Here is a 21,652-nt window from a genome sequence, read left to right on the forward strand (position 1 = left end):
AACAAGAAGGACTGCTGACCTGAAAGCCCTGCAGAGACGACGGAGACGACAACTGACTTGGCCCCAGCCCTACCGGCCTGAGTCTAGACTCAAAGAACCTGCACAGCAACGCATCCAACAGGGACCAGCGACCTCTGAAGACTCAGAGGACTGCCCTGAAACCGAAGGACCAAGAAACTCCCGAGAACAGCATCACTGTTCAACAACAGCAACACCTTTGCAACAAAGAGGCAACTTTTAGAAAACACACTCTTCCCGCCTTAAGTGTGAGACTTCACACTCTGCACCCGACGCCCCCGGCTCGAGCTCCAGAGAACTAACACCGCAGAGAGGACTCCCAGGCGACTGCGAGTTCGTGAGTAACCTGAGACGACCCCCCTGCACCCACACAGCGACGCATGCAGAGAGGATCCAGAGGCTCCCCCTGACCACGACTGCCTGGTAACAAAGAACCTGACGCCTGGACCAAGCACTGCACCCGCAGCCCCCGGGACCGAAGGGAACCAACCTCCAGTGCAGGAATGACCAGCAGGTGGCCCTCTTCCTAGCCCAGTCGGTGGCGGGCCCGAGAAGCCCCCCTGTGCCCTGCCTGCATCGCCTAAGTGACCCCCCAGGTTCCTACATTGTTTTCTATAGCAAACCCGATGCCAACTTTGCACCCGGCCGCCCCTGTGCCGCTGAGGGTGTGATTTGTGTGCCTGTTTGTGTCCCTCCCAGTGCTCTACAAAACCCCACTGGTCTGCTCCCCGAGGATGCTGGTACTTACCTGCCAGCAGACCGGAACCGGAGCACCCCTGTTCTCCATAGGCACCTATGTGTTTTGGGCCCTCCTTTGACCTCTGCACCTGACCAGCCCTGTGTTGCTGGTGTGGTGACTTTGGGGTTGCCTTGAACCCCCAATGGTGGGCTGCCTATGCCCAGGAGACTGAACTTGTAAGTGCTTTACTTACCTCAGAAACATAACCATACTTACCTCCCCCAGGAACTGTTGATTTTTGCAGAGTTCCCTTTATAAATCGCTTATTGCCATTTTAACCTACACTGTGTGTACTACTGCTTCAATTCAAAGTTCCTTACTTACCTGTGTGGAGTACCTTGCATTTTGTGTATTTACTTCAAATCTTGACTCTTGTGGTTCTAAAATAAATTAAGAAAATACATTTTTCTATATAAAAACTATTGGCCTTAAGGTAAGTCTTTGAGTGTGTGTTCCTCATTTATTGCCTATGTGTGTGTACAACAAATGCTTAACACTACCCTCTGATAAGCCTACTGCTCGACCATACTACCAAACAGAGCATTAGTATTATCTAATTTTGCCACTTTCAACCTCTAAGGGGAACCCTTGGACTCTGTGCACACTATCTCTCACTTTGAGATAGTATATACAGAGCCAACTTCCTACAGTGAGTATTACTGGTTTACATAACACAACCCATAGTAGTGAAAGGCAGTAAATCCCACACCTCAATAGATCTCCTAAGTGATGTCAGCACTCTATCCAATCAGTTCTGCGTGTGGCTACTTATTGGTGATAAATTCTAACTTTCAAGTATTGGAATATATCTGGCTCCTGCTACAAAGAGGAGCTGGGTGCTTATAGTACATGCTTGAGCAACATCACAAGGGCAGTAATTGCAAACAACCATGACTGAGCCTGATTGTTTGACAGATGAAGAACCACATATAAGTTCTTCTGTTGCAAATCATTGTTCGCCTCATGCTGAAGGAGAGTTTCACCCAACTCAGCGTGTCAAATTCTGCAAGCCACCCCAAGCGCTATAGAGTTCACAAGTGTTTATCATCTCCAGACAGTCCACCCTGTCCTTTAGGTGTGCCACCAAAGGAAGGAAGTATTGCTGAAGCTATGCATTACAAGTTTTAGTTGCTTTCAACTGTGTCAGAGCCAACTCTATTGTGGCCATCTTGGTTTCCATCTGGGCCCCCACCTTTGCAGCCTCCTTCACCTTCCCTTCCATTTGCTTAATCCTGGCTTCAAATTACCCGCTGTCCTCTTAATCAAACGTGTAGTACATTTTTTACATGAAGGCTAAGAACCTCCCTTTATATCCGCCACTGACGCTCCCTTGTCATCAAGTTTCTTACGTTTGCATCAGGTCCTCTTTCTGAAGAAGTCTTTCGGTGGCTGGGAGGGCCTTCCAAGCTGTTGTGCTGTCACTTCTTGGGGCACTACCTTAAAGTCCATTTGTGTCTTTTCCATGTCTCCGCAGCTCAAGTGATAGATTCTAGCCACACTAGTCCAAATGGAGTCTACTAACAGTGGTGAATCGCTGTATACCTCCAGGATCAGAGATCTCCAGTTTTAGGTCAATTGGGTTGCCCTACGTAAAAGGCGTACCTGCCGCCCCTGCTTAATTAAACTACAGGCCACGCATGTCCCAGCAGTGGGGGAGAACGTGGGGGAGACTGTGCCCCCGTAATACAGCTCGGGAAGTGCCCCTGCCCAGAGCAGCACCCTTATAACCCACTGACCTCTCAATAGGGGCCTCCTCTATCAACCAGAACCACCGTCGCCCTCTTGCATTCAATCCACTGACTTCTCCCTATGGACTCTTTATAGTTCTGATCACTCAAGACAGGAATCTACCATATTTAGTTACTTTGCCAGGGCTATTTTATATCTTCAACTGTTGTGTGTTATTTGGTCCGAATGTAATCTGAAAACGCTGGCATAGCATCATGCTGCTCTGGGAACTGCGGAGACACTGCATATTACACAAAGACACACCCCTGCGCCATTGCACCATATATCGCTGAGCCCACCTGTCTCACAGATGTGCCCGGACCACTTCACACTGGTTGAGACGTTCATAAAATGGCTGACTTACTTTAGGTGTAGGGCAGTAAAGGAACTGGCCAAAGACCATATTTGCCAGTGGGCTTGTAATACAGACAAGAGTGGAAAAGGGGCTTTTTACCCGAATAGCACGTTTCTCACCGCCCCTTGTGATAGGTAATTTCTGGTTAAAATTGTGCGTGAAAACTCTGCAGGATTCTGTTTTGAAACTTGGTTCTAGGAAAAACGTGCGGAATTACGACGATTCTTAACATAGCTTAAATTGCATTCGTGAAGAATCTCACCAGACAATCGCAAAGACTCACCTATATGAGCAGAGGCCTGAAGTTAGCAAGAGCTGTTACATAACGGATGGACATGCCTGACCTTGAAAAGACGCATCATGGAAATACTCACATTTCAACGGCGAGGCGCTTCCCAACTCTAAACTCTGTTCCCAAAAATCCAACGAAAAATCTAGGTGTACTGCTCCTGACAAGCAAAGGAGGCGCAGGAAGAGATATTGCTGAAAGGCAGCTCGGACCTCCCGCCGACCCCTGAGGCACGCCGGCTCCTGCACGGCCTGGTGAGATCACAATGCTGCTGCCAACATGGCGCCATGTTCAGTGAGCACTGAGAACAGCAGCCCGGGCAAAACCATGTGTTCAATGACCGAGGGCACACTTACAGCAAATTAATTCATTCACAATACCTTTTATTCCACATGGCTAATATATACGTGAGAACAGAATTTGGGTTACCAGATGATTCCAGGCCAGTAGAGCTCTTACATCCAGATTAAAAAAAATAGTGGCGCTTCGCATCGTGAAGCACCACTTTTCTTGCGTCCCCCTGCGCCCTTCTAATACCACCATGTGTGCACCATATTTAAGATACGGCGCACCATGGCGTATTAGGAACAATAGCGTCAATATTTGTGATGGTATTGTGGTGCTTTGCTCCACTGGCGTCAAAACTTCTGGAGCAAAGTTCAAGGAGGCCCATTGATTCCAATGGGTGTGAACTTTTAACGGCTGCTTTCAGCAGGCGTTAAAACATGAAGCCAAAAATGGCACAGTGAAATCTTGTACATTTCATTGCGCCATTTTTGTGGGCCTTCTGGCGCCAGAACACCCCCTTTGCATACATTATGCCTGGCACATTGAAGTGGGCATGTTACAATGCTGTCAATGAAAATTCAGGCGGTAGGATTTCGCTATTCTTTATTTAAGGTAAGAGCAACAGGAAACAGGTCCAGCGACAACCAGAGGGAAGCCCAACTGACACGAATAGGTTCCACGCGTCACGGACGCAATAGAATCTACCCATGTCATAGTGCCCCGCACTCTACATCTACTTAAGCACACACAACACACGTGCATGATGTGGCGCAAAGGGTCGCAAAGTGGCGCGATGCATGCATAGCGCTACTTTGTAGATATATTGCTGCGTTTTTGGCAATGTAACGCCACATTAGCGTCAGAACAATGATGCTAATGTGCAGTTAGATGGCTCAACGCCATCCTTAAATTTGTGCCTTAGTTTCCTATGGTGGACTTTCACCAAGCAAATCAGTGAACTTTGGGACTTGTTTTATTTAATTGTAGCAAGTGGGCTAACACACCCAGGGCCCGATGTATGGAAGCATGTTGCAGTTGCAAAATCTGCATTTTGGAAAATCACAGGTATTTCAACTGCAAAATAAAATCTCTCAATGTACTAATCCCCTTTTGCAAAACAGAAAAGGGGTTCAACGACTCATTCTGAATCACACATTAGAAGGGCATGAAAGGGGTGTCCCCTCCTATTTGAGACTCACAGTGAGATGCGTCAATAGTCTGTGTCCACAAATGCGATCTAAAAATAAAGGTAAAAATTAAGAAACTCCCCATAGAAGGTGGTAAGTGAATTGAAAAGGGGTAGCTACCTGCTTCTCCTTTTAAAATGTTGCTGGGCGTCCTCAGGATGGAACTCCTCCCCAATTTATTCTTAAATGGAAAACATTTGTTTTAAGTGACTGGTTCCTTTAAGGAACAAGGACTGCTTTAATAATGTGTTTCCTGTTCGGAAATGTGAACGCCTGTTGTTCCTTGCAAGCCTCCGTACCTATGTTCGTAGCCAGTCTCAGAGGGTCGCAAATAGTGACTTGTCTAATTAATAATCATTAAGAAGCTCATAATGCGAACTCTTGCGAATGGACATTTTTTTGACCAACCTATTAGTATATAGGGTGCATACCAAAAATAAATGTGCACAATTTGCTCCATTTGCGACCTGTATTTTTGCACAATGGGCCCCTAAACACCATGATTTGTAACTCTCTCATCTCTGGCCACGTTTTCCTTTATACAAAAAGGTATGGATGTAATTGCTGTCCTTTGCTTTCCAAAATTATAAATCGCACTATTACTCTGAAAAGGATACTTAAACTTTCTACGTCATGCTCTTTCTGTAATGTACAGCATGCTTACCTCACTAACTCTCCAGGAGCTGGATTTGCACTACATAAAAAAAGGATGAATAAAAGTAAGTACAATTTTATGCAGCTTGTTTGGATGCGATGGATTCTGTGATGAATGTTTCTTTGCTCTTAAGGGCAGTTGGAGATGAGGCACATACAGGGAGGCTCCCCTACTCCTGGTGTGGTGTATATCTTGCAATGTATTACGACCACGTTTCCATAGCAGAATCATTTTTTGTTTTCCTAATAACCTTGGCGACGTATTAACAAATCTTCACAGAACTTTCCCATAAAAGTTCTTCCACCTCAGCTCCTTCCAGGAAAGGTGTGGTGTGATCCGTCAAGCGGGGGTTGAGAAAAAGGGGGGCTCCCTGTAGGAAGCGGCTCTGTATATACCATATCAAAATGAGATATAGTGTGCATAGAAACCAGGGGTTCCCCAGAGGTTTACCAGATGCTAAAATAGATAATACTAATGCTCTCTTTTGTGGTAGTGTGGTCGAGCAGTTAGGCTTATCAGAGGGTAGTACAAAGCATTTTTTGTACACACACAGTTAATAAAGGAAGCACACACTCAATGACTAACTCCAGACCAATGTTTTTTATGTAGCAAAAATATAATTTGTTATTTTATTTATAGAACCACAACATTCAAGTTGCAGGTAAGTACATTCGCAAGTAAGTATCCAACATATGAATTAATACCAGTTTGTTTCAAATTGGCAAGCTATACGGTTTTCGAATAAATAGCAATGATCTGTTTTGAAAGTCGACACTAAGTGCAATTTTCAAAGACAGCTCTGGGGGGAAGACAAGTTAGCACAGTTTTCAGGTAAGTTCAGGACTTACAGTTCCAGTCTCCAGGGGTTAGGATGTCCACAGGGTGGGGTTCAAGTTAACCTCAAACACCACCACCAGCAACACCGGGCCGGCCGGGTGCAGCGGTCAAAGTTGAGGTCGACTTAACATGGGCTCCTATATAGACTGGGGGCACTCGGAATCAGGCCTGCTTGCAGGTAAGAACCCGCGTCTTCGGAGGGCAGACCTAGGGGGTTTAGAGGCGCACTGGGGGGGCACAGGTCCGCACCAAACACACCCCCTCAGCAGCGCAGGGGCGGCCGAGTGCAGGGTGCACACACAGCGTTGGGCTCCCAATGCTTTCCTACAGGGAGAACCCAGGAGACAGAAAAGGTGCTGCAGGTGAAGTCTAGGGGGTCGGTTTCAGGAAACCAAACGCTTGACAAGGAGGGCCACCTGCTGGATGTTGCTGCACCAAAGGCTGGATTCCCCAAGGCCAGGGGGCTGCGGGTGCAGGGGTGCATTTTGGCGCCGGGAATCTTCGTCTGGTTCTGTCGCGGTCAGGGGGGTCCTCCGGATTTAACCTGCAGACATCGTTGTGTTGGACAGAAGGGTCAACCCAGCGTGGACACTCAGTTGGAATCACCTGGGGATCACCTCTAGTTGGTTGGGCCACCTGGACATGGGCCGTGGGCGTCGGGTGCAGAGTGGACAGGACTCACAGATCCTGGGTGGTTCTGGAGTCCTTTGCTGGTGTTTCTTTCTGGACAGGGCCACTGTCCACTGGCGTTCTTGGTCCTCTGGAGTGCTGGCAGTCCTCTTGAGGCTTTTAAGAGGTCAATGATCCTGCGGGATGTGTCGCCTTTTGGTTGCAGTTCTTCAGAAGTTGGAGACAGGCCGGGAGGGCTGGTGTCTTCAGGCTTTTCTGCTGGGGGTCGGTTTAGCCGTCCTTCTTTTCTTCTTTCTTCTTCTTCACCAGGATTCTGATGGGCTATGTTCAGGGAGCCCTTAAACCTAGATTTAGGGGAGTTACAGGAGTTACAGGGGTCAGAGGGCAGTAGCCAATGACTACTGTCCCTGAGGATGACTACACCCTTCTGGTGTCCACTCCCTTTAGGGAGGGGGACAGAGACCTAACCCTATTATTCCCTGTTTTCCAAATGAAGATGGAAGATTTTGCAAGGAGGGGGTCACTTCAGCTGTGGACACCTTAGGGGTGGTCCTAACTGAAGTGGTCACTCCCCCTTGTTTTCCCTAATTTTCCTGCCGGACTTGCTGCCAAAAGTGGGGCTTTGCCCGGTTGGGGGGGGGGGGAGATCCCCACTAGCTGGAGTGCTCTGGGGCACTTTAACGTGTTACAGTTCCTGCAGGGGGGAGGTGTGAAGCACCTCCACCCAGTGCAGGCTTTGTTTCTGGCCATACAGAGCACAAAGGCTCTCACCCCATGGGGTCAGAGACTCATCTGGAAGTGGCAGGCTGGCCCAGACTGGTCAGTCCTGCATTAGCCGTTAGGCTAAAATACAGGGGGCATCTCTAAGATGCCCTCTGGGTGCTTTTTTCAATAAATCCAACACTGGCATCAGTGTGAGTTTACCAAACATCCCAGATTTTTGTGAAGCCAATATGGAACTGTAGAGTTCGTAATGACAAACTCCCAGCCCATATACTTTATATGGCCACACTGCACTTACAATGTCTAAGAATGGACTTAGACACTGTAGGGTAAAATTGCTCATGCAGCTATGCCCTCACCTGTGGTATAGTGCACCCTGCCTTAGGGCTGTGAGGTCTGCTAGAGGGGTGGCTTACCTATGCCACAGGCAGTGGTTTGTGGGCATGGTACCCTGAGAGGTGCCATGTGGACTTTCTCTTTTTCTCCCCACCAGCACACACAAGCTGCAGAGGCAGTGTGCATGTGCTTGGTGAGGGGTCCCACAGGGTGGCGTAATACATGCTGCAGCCCTTGGAGATTTTCCCTGGCCACAGGGCCCTTGGTACCATTGGTACCTTTAACAAGGGACTTAACTGTGTGCTGGGTTGTGCCAATTGTGGAAGCAATGGTACAGGTTTTGAGAAAGAATGCTGGTGCTGGAGCCTGGTTAGCAGGATCCGAGCACACTCTCAGTCAATTCAGCATCAATATCAGGCAAAAGGTGTGGGGGGGGGTAACCATGCTAAAAGTGGCACTTTTCTACACTCCCCAAATGCATCTTTCCATAGGAACTTGAGAAAACAGCTACAGCCCAAACCACTGAACAGATTTACACTACATTTGGCAGAAAGCAAAATGTTGGTCCAGAAAGAGTGCTTTTTGTGATCTGATGTAAATCCATTCAGTAGTGTTTGAGACATTAATGCTCACAAAATGTGTATATCTATGGACACGGAGCCTCAATCTGAGATTTGATTGATTACCACCACATTAACCAGGAAGTGGGGGCAGCCATCGTATGATTCGAGATTCAGTCCTGAGTCCTTAAAAAATGCATAAGTGCAGGTTAGGGCTACCCTGACTCCCTAGGACTGGTTGGGGCCCCACCTGGGGCCAAAAATGTTTCTTTTCTTTTTTTAAATTTTGCCACAAATTCATGGAGGATCTGCAAATCCACTGTAACATTATAAAAAAAAGCAAAAGCACGGGCTTCTGTGTGGTGAAACCAACACCCTATGGGGTAGGCCAGGGCTTGGGGGTGGCGCATAGGTGATTTTTGGGGAGAAGGTGCATGGCACTCCTCCCCAAGCCTCTAGAGACCCCATGGACACCATCTCTCAGGACCAATTTTTCAATAAAGAGGAGGGGGGCTGTGTAGCCCCCCACCCTTTCCCTAAGCATAAAAAGCATAATTTCTTTACTTCAAAAGATCTTCAGTTTGTAAAATCTGTAGGATTCGTTTTAAAACGTCTGTATTTATTTGATGTCTGACTGTTTTTTCTTTTAGCTGGAAATACTGCAGATACTTTCCTTTTCGGTAACCTCCTTGAGATCCTTTAGAAACCACACTTATCTTATACAAACAGGTTATTTTTAAGAGTAGGTTTTCCAAAAAAGACGTTGGGCACTGTCTCCGCTCCTGGGACATCAGCCAGAGGTTACTTCGTGTGTGCCCTGGTCTGGGGCAAGTCAGACGTCTTCACCTGACAAGGAGCCTAACTGCAGAAGTACTCTGGAAAATGGCAAGACCAGGCCCATGACAGTATAAATAAGATATAAGTGCCCACAACTGATCCACCAGGACCACTTATAGAAGATCTCGTCACCCTATTTCAGGTGCCAACAATTTGTGAGAAGCAGCAAAAGGGCCGCAGGAAAGTATCTCAACCAAAAACAAAAGTCCAAGTACCCATCCACCCATACCAATCTGATCAGGCCCTGGAATCTGACTCACGCCGTTATGTACCTCCTATGTAGCTTCACTCACACCTTCTTCTCATCACTCATACAGGTTCCTGCTTCGAACTGATTGGACAAGAGAAGCTGGCAATCCATTTGACAAGGAATGCATGATTCTGACTGCAACCACACTAGTGGATGAAGCATGCTACACAAAAAAGTCAAGTAACATAACATAACATAACAAAATACAAGATAACTGAACAAACTACTGGGCCTCACAAAAAGAGGAAGGGATTCGTGAAGGTCATGATTGTCACCATTACAAATGAATGCTTTACAAAACCTAAGATATCCAAGCACTGAAAATAGACAATACTTCCCAATGAAGTGCCCAGACCCAGCCCATTGTGCAGATGCTCAAGCCTAACTCCATCTCAAAACACAGCAATCGAGCAGATGTAGAATAGGGGTGTGTAAGGCTTTTATTACAGTCTTTCTTAGACACCATTTTTTGGTCTACCCATGGTTCTCTGACTTTTTTTTTTTACTTTTCCTATGTTTATGCTTTGACATACTCTTCTCACAAACCGACAATATTTCCTCACAAGTGGCAGTTGGTACTTGAGAAAGTGAATTTACCCATCTATGTATAACCCCCACCCCCCGCCAGCAGCAGAAGCTGCAAACCTTTCTCAACGAAAGAATAATAAACCATGTTTATTATCCTTTCGTTGTGAAAGGGGTGAGGCATTGGGGGTGACGAGCAGTGAGGGGAGTGCACTGTGCACTCCACTCACAGTGCATGTGTGTTTGGTCGGCCATCTTTTCTGCCCCTCAAGTTGATTTTCTGCTCGGGCAGCAGCCACCTCAACGCGAATGGAAGATTTCTCAACGGGAGCGGTCGCAAACATCTGCAACCTCCCGAGTTGAGAAATCTTGCTGGGAGGTGGTATTGAGTAAGATTTTCCTTGCTCGCGCTCGCCAATGCACCGTTGACGAGCGCGAGTGAGGAAAAACCTCTGCTCCACTATGTGGAGTTTTTAAGAACTCCGTGCTCTAAGCGGAGTGGAAAAACTCTGCAAACTTCGCAACCAAAGCGGAGTTCACCGCCCACCCCTAAAGATATGCGTGGGTTCAGCTGCTCTTGCCTTGAAGGCCCCATTGCCTTCCGATTGAGTAACCAGAATAGAGAAGGAAAAGAAACATACTTTAGACTCAGGGAAATAAACACATATGTATTATTTTATTAACTAAGACCTGCTGCTGCAGCACTTCCTTATGCCCAGTCTCCTCCTCTCTTGCTTTGCAAATTATTCCTACAAGATTCAACCTCCAGTACCCCAGCTAAGAACACTTATTGATTCAACAGTATCCAGTGGAGCAAAGCTGAGCATGGGCACATGGTTTGATGCCTAAACAGTTGGAATCTCTTACAAAAGGCAAACATATGTAGACATGAAAGAAAAATATAATTAATGAGAAGAAATAATAATGTGCAACAGTTGAGTCTCGTCTGTCACAACTTATTTTATTCTCAAAATAAATTATTTTCAAACAGCTGACATGTGTTTCGCGCACTCTGCGCTTCTTCAGGTCTGTGTTGTCTCTCACATGTGCAATTTTTCTTAAAGTATAGCTCATATATATTCGAATGTATAAGAAAATAATATCTTGAGAGAATAAAAGACGTTTTGACATACGAAACTAAACTGTTGGACATAATTTTCTTCTCAGTAATTTTTATTGCGTATCATACTAACCAACACTGGTTGGGTACCAGTGTACTGAGAGATCTATTGCTGGGCATTATCCGTATACCCATAAGTGTATTATTATAAAATAAAATAATGTCTGCACTGGTGGGTCCATCAGTTCACTGTCCTTTGATGCCCCACCAGCAGTTTTCAAAAGCCCCAAAATCGTCTATCTTTGGGTCCTCCACTGCTGATGCCTCAAGGCCCTCAAAGAAGCCAGAAGATGCAGGCAGCCATTCCATGCGCATTAACCTCTCATGCTTCTTCTACGTCTCCACAGCTTTTGGGGTGGAATGTCACTGCATCCGTTACATGACTTTTCTCGCCAGTGACCCGCTCATGTGTTGCTTTTCCTTTTGCGTTGCTCTTCCTTTCTCTCAGCTGCATGCCCCAACATGAGTGTACTCTTTGGAGGTCTGTACCTGGTAGGTCACCTCATACACTAACAAAAAAAAACCTCTCAGACCCAGAGCTATAATGTCTAAACGAAATTCGGCAAGAGTTTACAATTACTATTTCAAGAGATGAGATTGTAGAAGCAATAAAATACAATTTCAATTTTGGTTTGAACAATGTCAATGTTTTTCACTTTAATTATAGATCCTCAATCAATGTTGATGAGATTGGATAAAGTTGTTCTTGAATTTTCCCTGTCACATGGCTTATTATGGTGGGTGGACATTTACTGTTTTAACCATCTGTGTCACTTCTCAGAAGGTAAGCAAGAAATGGGAAGGAGATTTACGAAGAGGCCTCCTGTCCTTACTGACACGTGAGTTTATCGGGCCACGTAGTAGGTTTGGGCACTTGACGCAGGGCAAATGAAGAACCTTTCATGGTGGTGTTTAGTCACAATACTTCTGGTTAGAAAAAGCATGGAATCACCTCTTGAGACATACAGCTTTGGTATTTGCCAATAGAGTCTGATAGCATATCCCCCTTTCCAGTTCTATCCCTCAAAGGGGAGAGGCCTTATGGCTAAACATACAGCCTGGAAGCAGTCCCTCACTGAGCTTTTTGTGACCCGGCAGCCAGCACAAAGGTGTATTTTTGCCTCCTGCTGTCACAGTTTGCTGTTTTTCACCTCACCAAAGGCCCAGTGCAGCGAGAATCACATGCAATTCTACGAAGCTGTACTATTTTGTGCGATGCAGTGGAATGACAACAGTAAAGGATTAAAGGAGCCATCTGATGAATGATGTCACAATATGCCTCCCTCTCGAACCTGAAGGTGAGATCAAAGGAAAATTCTAGAATGCTTATTCTTGGTGATTGGTAGAGATACAGAACTGGGTAAACAGGGCTGCTGTTTTCACTGTATAGCCCCTGTATAGCAGTGCCTAAAAAAAATCAGTAAATTAGTGGGTGCATTGCTGGGCCTAAACAGATTTATGCTCAGAGGTCCCTCTGTGCTTCCTCAAGTGCAGATTAATAATTTGACTCCTGTGAAGCTCCTCGGCTGAGAAGACTGTATCAGTTGTCTGTATGTGAGGCTACTGCGTGTACTGATAACCAAAAGTATCGTTGACTGGTCTTCGAGCCACTGTATGCCACCCACTGCTACAGTCATTTTGATGACGGACAGTTGGATAATTCTGTCCCACGTCCATCTGATTGGTGAGGAAGCAAGCAAAAGCCATTAAAGTTCAGAGGGCAGCCGTGGAGGAAAACAAGGTGGAAAGATAGTGAAGGGGGTTGCAGAGCATAAGGAGAGCGAAAGATGGAGGGCATTGGTAGGGAGGAGAAAATAAAGGGAAGAAAGACACAAAGGCAACGTTGTGGGAACAGGAACGGGGAAGAGAGATGGGTACCGAGCGTGGACTAGCCAGTGAGATGGAGGGATAGCAAATGGAGCACTGGTGAGATGAGGCAAGCCCCTACTTCAGTGTCCACAGCTCCTGGGGATGGCCTGGGGGCATGCACGTCAATTCACCAAATGCCAGGGGTAGCGGAAGTGACATCACACGCCATTCCATCTTTACTTTCACTAACACACATATTCTTACGCAAACACACATTCACTCACGCACACACTGTTTTACATACGCACAATCTCACCCGCAAGTATGCACACAACATATACTTAAAAGTGTTTTTTACTTACCTCAGCTACCAAAGAGGGTCATATTCCAGCTAACTGCACTCCATGTTTTATTACTCTAATAGTGAATAATATATGTTTCACTATTAGTGTAATTAAAAAACTGACTGGAAACAAGGAAGTGGAGCCCCAAGCAACGTCCACAAGGACGAGCTGTCCTGTGTTCCTGGCACTGATTTTACCACCTCTGAAGCCAGTGGGTCGCAGAGGCAGTGCCAGGGGTCGCTAGGGGCGAGCTGGGGGTCGCAGCCGTGACCCCTGGCGACCCCTAAATGACGTCCATGCCTGGGGCTGAATTTTGTGCCCACTATCTGGCTGGATTGTAGTCCCAGGCCTTCAGAAACACATTGCAGCACGTGGAAAAGCAGTGTTCCACCCAGCCATGCCAGGCGTTAAAGAACGGTGTGCTAGAGAAGAAAATAGGAGTCAAAAGACAACAGGGCCAGCATTTAGTGGTCAAAGTTTGAGGGAACCTGAGCAATCTTATAGGGAAGATAAACAGGGAGCAGGAGGTAGCTACAATTTGATATACTGTTGTAGGAGCAAGCTCAGTTGGCTCAATGAAACATAGATGCATAATATGTTCTGTAATTAGCGCGCAAAAAAGGGTAGCTAGCAGTGCGTTATCAAGCCTCATATAAAACACGCTCTACATCTGTTATATCGTATACCTAAAATCATTTTTGTGCCAATAATATTAACTTAAGCCTTCAATTAAATTATTTCCCACATTTCTTTCCTTTTAAATTATTTAATTGAACTTCACACAGAATGTATCACTTTTTTGATTGCATGGCCACCGCGATCCAGAGAACACGAAAGAACATAAGAAATGCATGAAAGATACAAGGTACCTACCTAATTTCAATAGGTGCAGGTTTGGGGTTCCTTTCTCTACTTGTCTGTCACTTCCTTTCGCTGCATGGTTTTCAGGAGTGCCAAAAAGAATGTTTGAACACAATCGTAACTAAGACGACGTGCGGCTCAACCAATGAGTAGCGCCGCGGTTTGGGCTCAGTGATCCGGGGTAAGCCAATGAGCGGGCCGAGCAGGGCAGGGTAAGCCACAGCACGGCGCGAGGGTGAGACCTCAATGTCACATCACGCTCCCGGAGTGGAAGGCAATTTAATTCTGCCACGAGGAAACAGTGTGCAAGAAACACCCAATAAAAAAAAATTGCTATATTAGGCTGCCGTTTTTCTTATAATAAAGCGGACTTCGCAATGACTAATGTAATGCGAAGCAGGACGCTGCTATGGCAACGCGACTCACCAGACAAGTGAGTTGGGCTGCTCTGGGCGGATCATCGCTCACTTCATGTAACACGAGGTGGGCTGTGCTTCGGCTCTGTCGCCTATATAATGTCCTTCAAACTTGTATAAAACATGATGTGCTCCGATGCTGTAACAGAATTGGACAGGATGCCGCAGGATAGGCATTTAGATATCTTTCAAATCGACTTGCGTCTCTCTCGACATACACGGGTGTAAATGAGACCTAGAAGGTCATTACCAAGCCATAAGTAAATGACTCAACATACAGGCACGGACTGAACACACAGGCACGGGGAGGGAAGCCACTACCACTACCTGGCACCAACCCTTGCGAAACAGGGCTATCTACTCTAGACAGGAAAACACACATACCTGACCTTTCGCCCGGAAGTCATTTTTGTATTACCCAAAAAGCACCACAGTAGTTGACTAGTGGTGAAACAACACAAGTGGCAGGTTGTTAACTTACGACAGTCAATCAGTCAATCAATCAATCAGTTTTTGCAAAGTGCAGCTACTCACTTTGAGGGCCCTGGTGAGGGTTTCAAGGCCCTGGCGGGAGGGGGCCTCATCCGAAGAGCCACGTCATGGGCTTTATCTGAGGTGCAGAGGGAGGTTGTTCCATCTCTTTGCTGCGATGTAGGTGAAGGATCGTCCTCTGGCAGCGGTTTTACAAATGCGAGGGATGGTGGCCAGGGCCAGCTGGGCAGAGCGGAGAGATCTGGCAGGGGTATGAAGGAGACACAGTGGTTCAGGTAGGCTGGTCCTATGTTGTGTATGTCCTTGTACATGTGGGTGAGTAGCTTGAAGGTGATTCGTTTCTTGACCAGGAGCCAGTGGAGGGTCCTCAGGTGTTGGGAGATATGTTCTCGGTGTGGGAGGTCCAGGATGAGTCTGGCGCCGGCATTCTGGATGAGTTGTAGTTTTTTTATGTTTCTAGTCAAGGTGCCGGCATAGAGGGCGTTGCCGTAGTTGAGCTTGCTTGTGACTAAGGCGTGGGTGACTGTCCTGCAGCAGTCTGGATCCATCTGAAGTTTTTCCGAAGATTGCAGAGTGTGTGCCAGCAGGAGGAGGCGAATGAGTTTACCTGGCGGGTCATGGATAGGGAGGAGTCGAGGATGAAGCCTAGGTTGCGGGCATGCTCAGTGGCGCGGGCGCTGAGGGATGTGGGCCACCAGGGGTCGTCCCAAGCTGAGGTGGTGTTTCCGAAGATGACAAGCTCAGTCTTGTCAGAGTTGAGCTTGAGTCAGCTTTCTCTCATCCAGGTGGGGACGACTTCAATTCTTGAGTGGAAGTTCAATTGTGTGTCATCAGAATATGACACCATGTTCATTCCGTGGCTTCTGACGATGGATGCGAGAGGTGCCATGTATACGTTGAACAGTGTGGGACTCAGTGAGGTTCCTTGGGGGACTTCGCAGTTGACTCCTGTGGGTCTGGATGTGTAGGGCGGGAGTCTGACCCTCTGATTCCTCCAGAAGAGCAAGGAGTGGATCCATTCCAGGGCTCTTGCATGGATTCCTGTCGTGGAGTCTGGTGCGTAGAGTGCTGTGGGAGACCGTGTTGAAGGTCACTGAGAGGTTGAGGAGTATGAGCGCTGTTGTTGCGTGGGCTCTCATTATCCTAAAGGAGACTACTGGATTTCTGGGCAGCAGGGTCGTTCCTGGTGTGGGGGACTTAGTCTTACCCACTTAGAAGGACCTTTGCTACCTTCAATCCGGTTTTGCTCCTGCTAACTAGCAGTGCCTCATCTCTCCCAAAGGGAAGGGATGATTGGGCAGCTGAGCGCATGACATCTTTGGAACCTCTCAGGGAAATCGTGGTCACTCAGATCCAAACCAGCTCTCTCATTTACAATATGATCTTATATACAAATGACAAAGGCAGTTTAAGTTTTATATAATGTTTTAATAAAACAACTGCATTTTAGATATTAAGGCGTGAGCGGCAATAACCAGAACCGTACAACACAGTAGGATTGAAATAGTCACGAGGAGAGTGAAACATAAGAATAACGCTATCATGGTGTTAACAATTTCTACTCTCCCTCAGCTAGTTCTATTTGGAGCACAGCATGTTAAGCTTCTAACTTGCATTTCAGATTCCCTGGGAAGACATCAACCCTCATACCTGAGCAAAGGCCTGTGATCTTGGTTCAGCATCTGCAACGAGGCAGTCAGCGTCTAGTTGTGGTTCCCTGGTCGGAATCTCCCTCTTGCGTGTATTGGGACAAGAAAGTGTTTTTATAACTAACATGTCAGTGTGATCACAAAATGTTCCTACGCAAGAATGCCAAAGACTAAACTCCTACCACGTCTATCGGCAATGTACCAGACTGAATCCTTGACTAAAGCACAGAGTGAACAGGAATGTGTTATTGGGGACTCCAGTGCTGAAGTAGGCTAAACAGTGTGATATAAAAAGTAAAACAAGACCGTAGAACTGGTTATTTGAAAAATAACAGTACGAAGCCGAATAAAAAGCATTTAGAGCAAAGTGCACAGAGGCTCTAAGCTGCAAGCAAAGGAATAAAATACATCCAGGGCAAAGTGCACAAAGGCCTAAAGCCTGAAGCTAACGCGCAAAGGATACATAAAACTGACAACACTACACTGTGGTGTGGCCGTGGTCTAAGAGTGATCGGATGTCGTCGGTGGCTGCAAGGAGGGCTGTCTCCATGCTGTGGTTGCTGCGAAAACCGGACTGGGAGCTGTCCAGGGAGTTATTGGCCTCGAAATTCCGTAATTGTGCGTTGATTGCTTTCTCCAGTACTTTAGCGGGGTAGGGTAGCAGCAAGATGGGCCAGAAAGTCTTTCGTTCTGATGGGTCGGCTGAGGGTTTTTTCAGGAGCGGGCGTTGACAGTGAAGTTGACAGTGTTGATGGAGCAGTTCATCGTGTTTCGGAGCTCGGGGGCGATGGATGTGCTGGCTCTGATGTATATGTGGTGTGGGCAGGGGTCAGTTGGGGCTCCGGAGTGGGTGCTGTTCATGATGCTGACTGTTTCCTTCATGGTGAGTGTGGACTAGCTGTGGATGGTCTGGATGGGCTCTGGGGGTGGGTCGGTCACAGATTCCGGTGCCAGGTTTTTCCGGGAGGAAGCTGTCGTAGATATCCTGGATCTTGCGGTGGAAATAGGTAGCAAGTTTGTCACAGAGGTCGTGGGACGGGGGGATGCTGGTGGCTTTGGAGGGGGGATTTTTGAACTCGTTTATGACTGAGAAGAGTTCCTTAGAGTTGTGTGTGGAGGAGTTGATGCGATCCTAGAGTGCGTCCTTCCTTGTGTTCTTAATGTTTCGGCGGTGGGTGGCGGTTGCGGCTCTGAAGGAGGTGAGGTCTTCGCTGGTTTGGCTGTTCCACTATTTGTCTCCAAACGTCAGTGGGCGTCCTTTGATTCTTGGAGTTCAGTGGTAAACCAGCTGGCTTTCTTAGGTATGTGTTTGGCTTATGTCAGCCAGAGGAGGGCTAGAGTGTCAGCACATTCAGAGATCCATGTGTTGAGATTGTGCTCTGCTCTGTTGGCGTAATCGGAGGGAGGGATTTGGCAAGAGATGAGGTGAGTTGCTCGTTGGTGATTTCATTCCATTTCCTGTGTGGGAGTGCAGGTGCGGCTGCTGGGTGTGGTGATTGTGAAAGAGTAGAACTCAGTGAAATAGTTGTTTAATGAACCCTCAAGTTAATGGGCAGAAAAGGCAGTCACACCTATATTTTGAGATTACAGAACTGTGTGATTACATGAAGTCAGATTATTAAAAGTTTTAAATGTGCTGACATGCCAGATGCACAAGCCATCCATGCAGGCACACCAGGGTGGACAATTGTAGGAGCAGACCCCCCAGCCCATCATTTTAATGCATCCCAAATTTTTAGATTACACAAATGTTTACCTCTAGAGTTTCCACTCCAACACCCTTATCTTGCGTTAAAGAACACCATTCTCAACATTAGGTCAATAAATAATTAAGTAACATATAAGTAGCTTGGCCCACTCAATAACTGAGTTATAGATTAGGAAAAGGTAAAGGGTTTTAATGCGGATATCAAAAATCAGATAGTGCAGAATAAATCTTAAATGCCACAAAGACATAAATGCAGAGTACATAATCACAAATCAAAATCATTCTACATCACAAATAAACAGCAAAACCAATACAAATACACAGTTCCTGATAAAAGGGAACATTTGATAAATTAGTGTCAGAATCACATGGAAAAACAGATGGCATCTCTAGTAGAAATGGAAATCTCTCTGACTCATTCCCAAATCCAGGAGATTTTATGCATATTCCAAGCATAAAGAAAAAAAAAAAAAAACTTTTCATTTTGGCATGGTTACAGATCGGACAATATCATACAACATTAACCAAATACAAATGACCATGCCACAAATGCTAAGGTAATGTTACTAATCCCCGTTTTACGTAGGACCCCTGCAGACTGTCTGGAGATGCAGGACATTATGAAACATTTTTAAAATATTGAAACTGACACCACTGAATTCTGTCAAGCACACAGTGGAACTACATCAAAAGTGTCCCTGGACTCCTAGCACTATTGGGAACATGAAGAAAAACAAAGCACATTCATCACACATGGACATTTAGGAAAATAATCATTTATGTCACAATGTCCAGAGCTCTACGAAGACTGCAGAGACTGTGGGGAGAGATGACATTCATAGGAACATTGATTGGGAGGGGGAATGAGCAGTAACAGGATAAGCAGTAATTCAGCACAGCAACCATATTAATTCAAATGGAAGTTCCTTGGAAATATGCACAACTATATCTCAATAATAAACACACTAATTGTCTAATCAATCTCGTTTTAAGTGTGACGTTATTAATTCAGCATTTGCGACTGGAATTCATCATAAAAATTACAAATACTCAATGTTATTTGCCAAATTGTGCATTTAAAAAACTTTTACTACAAACTCCTTTCAATTATTCTATAATCACTAAACCTAAATCAGTAAATCTTTATTAATCAAAATGCAGTTAGTTTGTTGACATTGCCTTCAGCTGCTTTGGAGAAGTCTCCTCTTCTATCTTCATCTGTTGATAAACATTTTCTTTTAGACATTCCAGCTACATGTTCACAGATCTCTTTCTCCTCTTTTATATGTTACCTCTTTTAATTATAACCTTAGAACATTTATAAAAAAAACAGAATTGCTGCACAAACCATTATTATTATTATTATTATTATTATTACTAGTAGTAGTAGTGTTAAAATAAGCTAAATGTGTTACTTCCCACTTTACCCAACTGTTCATTAAGCCTTTCAAAACCCTTTCCAAGTTAATTAAACAAGGAATCTTCACTTTCCCATAACCCAGGTTCTTCAAGGCAGTTATTTACAGAAGAAAATACTAGTTATGTTAGTGATATGACTCTATAATTCTATTAATATCTGGCACAAATGTGCAGCAAATCTTTGCTTTAATCACCTGTCCGACTCCTACTTCCTTTGCTAAAAGAATATCTAAAGCTAATGTATGCTGGATAACCATAGCTCTAATGGCAAGCATTTCTTTATTAATGTTTCTAAAAGCTCTGGATGTATCTACTGCCATCTTATCTACCAACGTTGAAAGACAACTAATCCTGACATTGTTCCTTGCATCTCCTCCGGAAGGCATAAGAGCGCAGAATATATCTAGAACTACTGAACAAGAATTTATTTTAACTCTTCTTAAGCCTATTGCTTCACCAGTCTCACTCACATCCTAAATTCTAGGAAACACTAAAACCATGTAGCTTGATCCAACCCAATTTCTAGACAAATTAAAATAAGCATTCTTCCTACAAATAAAATACATTCCTCTCAAGATTGGTTATAGTCTCATCAGAATAGCAACATTTATTTTAGATTTCTTTTCACAGACACTCTGTCCTATCTTTTCTACCTAGTGTGTTTGTTCTGTGTCTCTGGGATCCAGCTAGCCAGGACCCCAGTGCTCATACGTTTGTGGCCTATATGTGTTCCCTGTGTGGTGCCTAACTATATCACTGAGGCTCTGCTAACCAGAACCTCAGTGTTTATACACTCTCTGCTTTCTAAATTTGTCACTGCAGGCTAGTGACTACATTTACCAATTCTCATTGGCACACTGGTACACCCATATAATTCCCTTGTATATGGTACTGAGGTACCCAGGGTATTGGGGTTCCAGGAGATCCCTATGGGCTGCAGCATTTCTTTTGCCACCCATAGGGAGCTCAGACAATTCTTACACAGGCCTGCCACTGCAGCCTGCGTGAAATAACATCCACGTTATTTCACAGCCATTTTACACTGCACATAAGTAACTTATAAGTCACCTATATGTCTAACCTTCACCTGGTGAAGGTTGGGTGCCAAGTTACTTAGTGTGTGGGCACCCTGGCACTAACCAAGGTGCCCCCACATCGTTCAGGGCAAATTCCCCGGACTTTGTGAGTGCGGGGACACCATTACACATGTGCACTATACATAGATCACTACCTTTGTATAGCGTCACAATGGTAACTCCGAACATGGCCACGTAACATGTCTAAGATCATGGAATTGTCACCCCAATACCATTCTGGTGTTGGGGGGACAATTCCATGATCCCCCGGGTCTCTAGCACAGAACCTGGGCACTGCCAAACTGCCTTTCCGGGGTTTCCACTGCAGCTGCTGCTGCTGCCAACCCCTAAGACAGGTTTCTGCCCTCCTGGGGTCCAGGCAGCCCTGTCCCAGGAAGGCAGAACAAAGGATTTCCTCTGAGAGAGGGTGTTACACCCTCTCCCTTTGGAAATAGGTGTGAAGGGCTGGGGAGGAGTAGCCTCCCCCAGCCTCTGGAAATGCTTTGATGGGCACAGATGGTGCCCATCTCTGCATAAGCCAGTCTACACCGGTTCAGGGATCCCCCAGCCCTGCTCTGGCGCGAAACTGGACAAAGGAAAGGGGAATGACCACTCCCCAGACCAGTACCTCCCAGGGGAGGTGCCCAGAGCTCCTCCAGTGTGTCCCAGACCTCTGCCATCTTGGAAACAGAGGTGTTGGGGGCACACTGGACTGCTCTGAGTGGTCAGTGCCAGCAGGTGACGTCAGAGACCCCCTCTGATAGGCTCTTACCTTTCTTGGTAGCCAATCCTCCTTTCTTG

At 46.0% G+C, this 21,652-nt stretch overlaps 1 protein-coding gene across 1 annotated transcript in view; it reads right to left on the reverse strand.

Annotated features, from left to right (window-relative positions):
* The window catches only part of AKAP14 (A-kinase anchoring protein 14), a 42,961-nt gene extending 28,435 nt beyond the window's left edge, over positions 1-14,526 (reverse strand). The window contains exon 1 of the mRNA XM_069212180.1: positions 14,104-14,526. The gene's annotated coding sequence lies outside the window, so the exon portion shown is untranslated. The remainder of the gene's footprint in view (positions 1-14,103) is intronic.
* Between the last annotated feature and the right edge of the window lie 7,126 nt (positions 14,527-21,652).

Source organism: Pleurodeles waltl, chromosome 2_1 (genome assembly GCF_031143425.1).
Source record: "Pleurodeles waltl isolate 20211129_DDA chromosome 2_1, aPleWal1.hap1.20221129, whole genome shotgun sequence".
NCBI classification, from domain to species: domain Eukaryota; kingdom Metazoa; phylum Chordata; class Amphibia; order Caudata; family Salamandridae; genus Pleurodeles; species Pleurodeles waltl.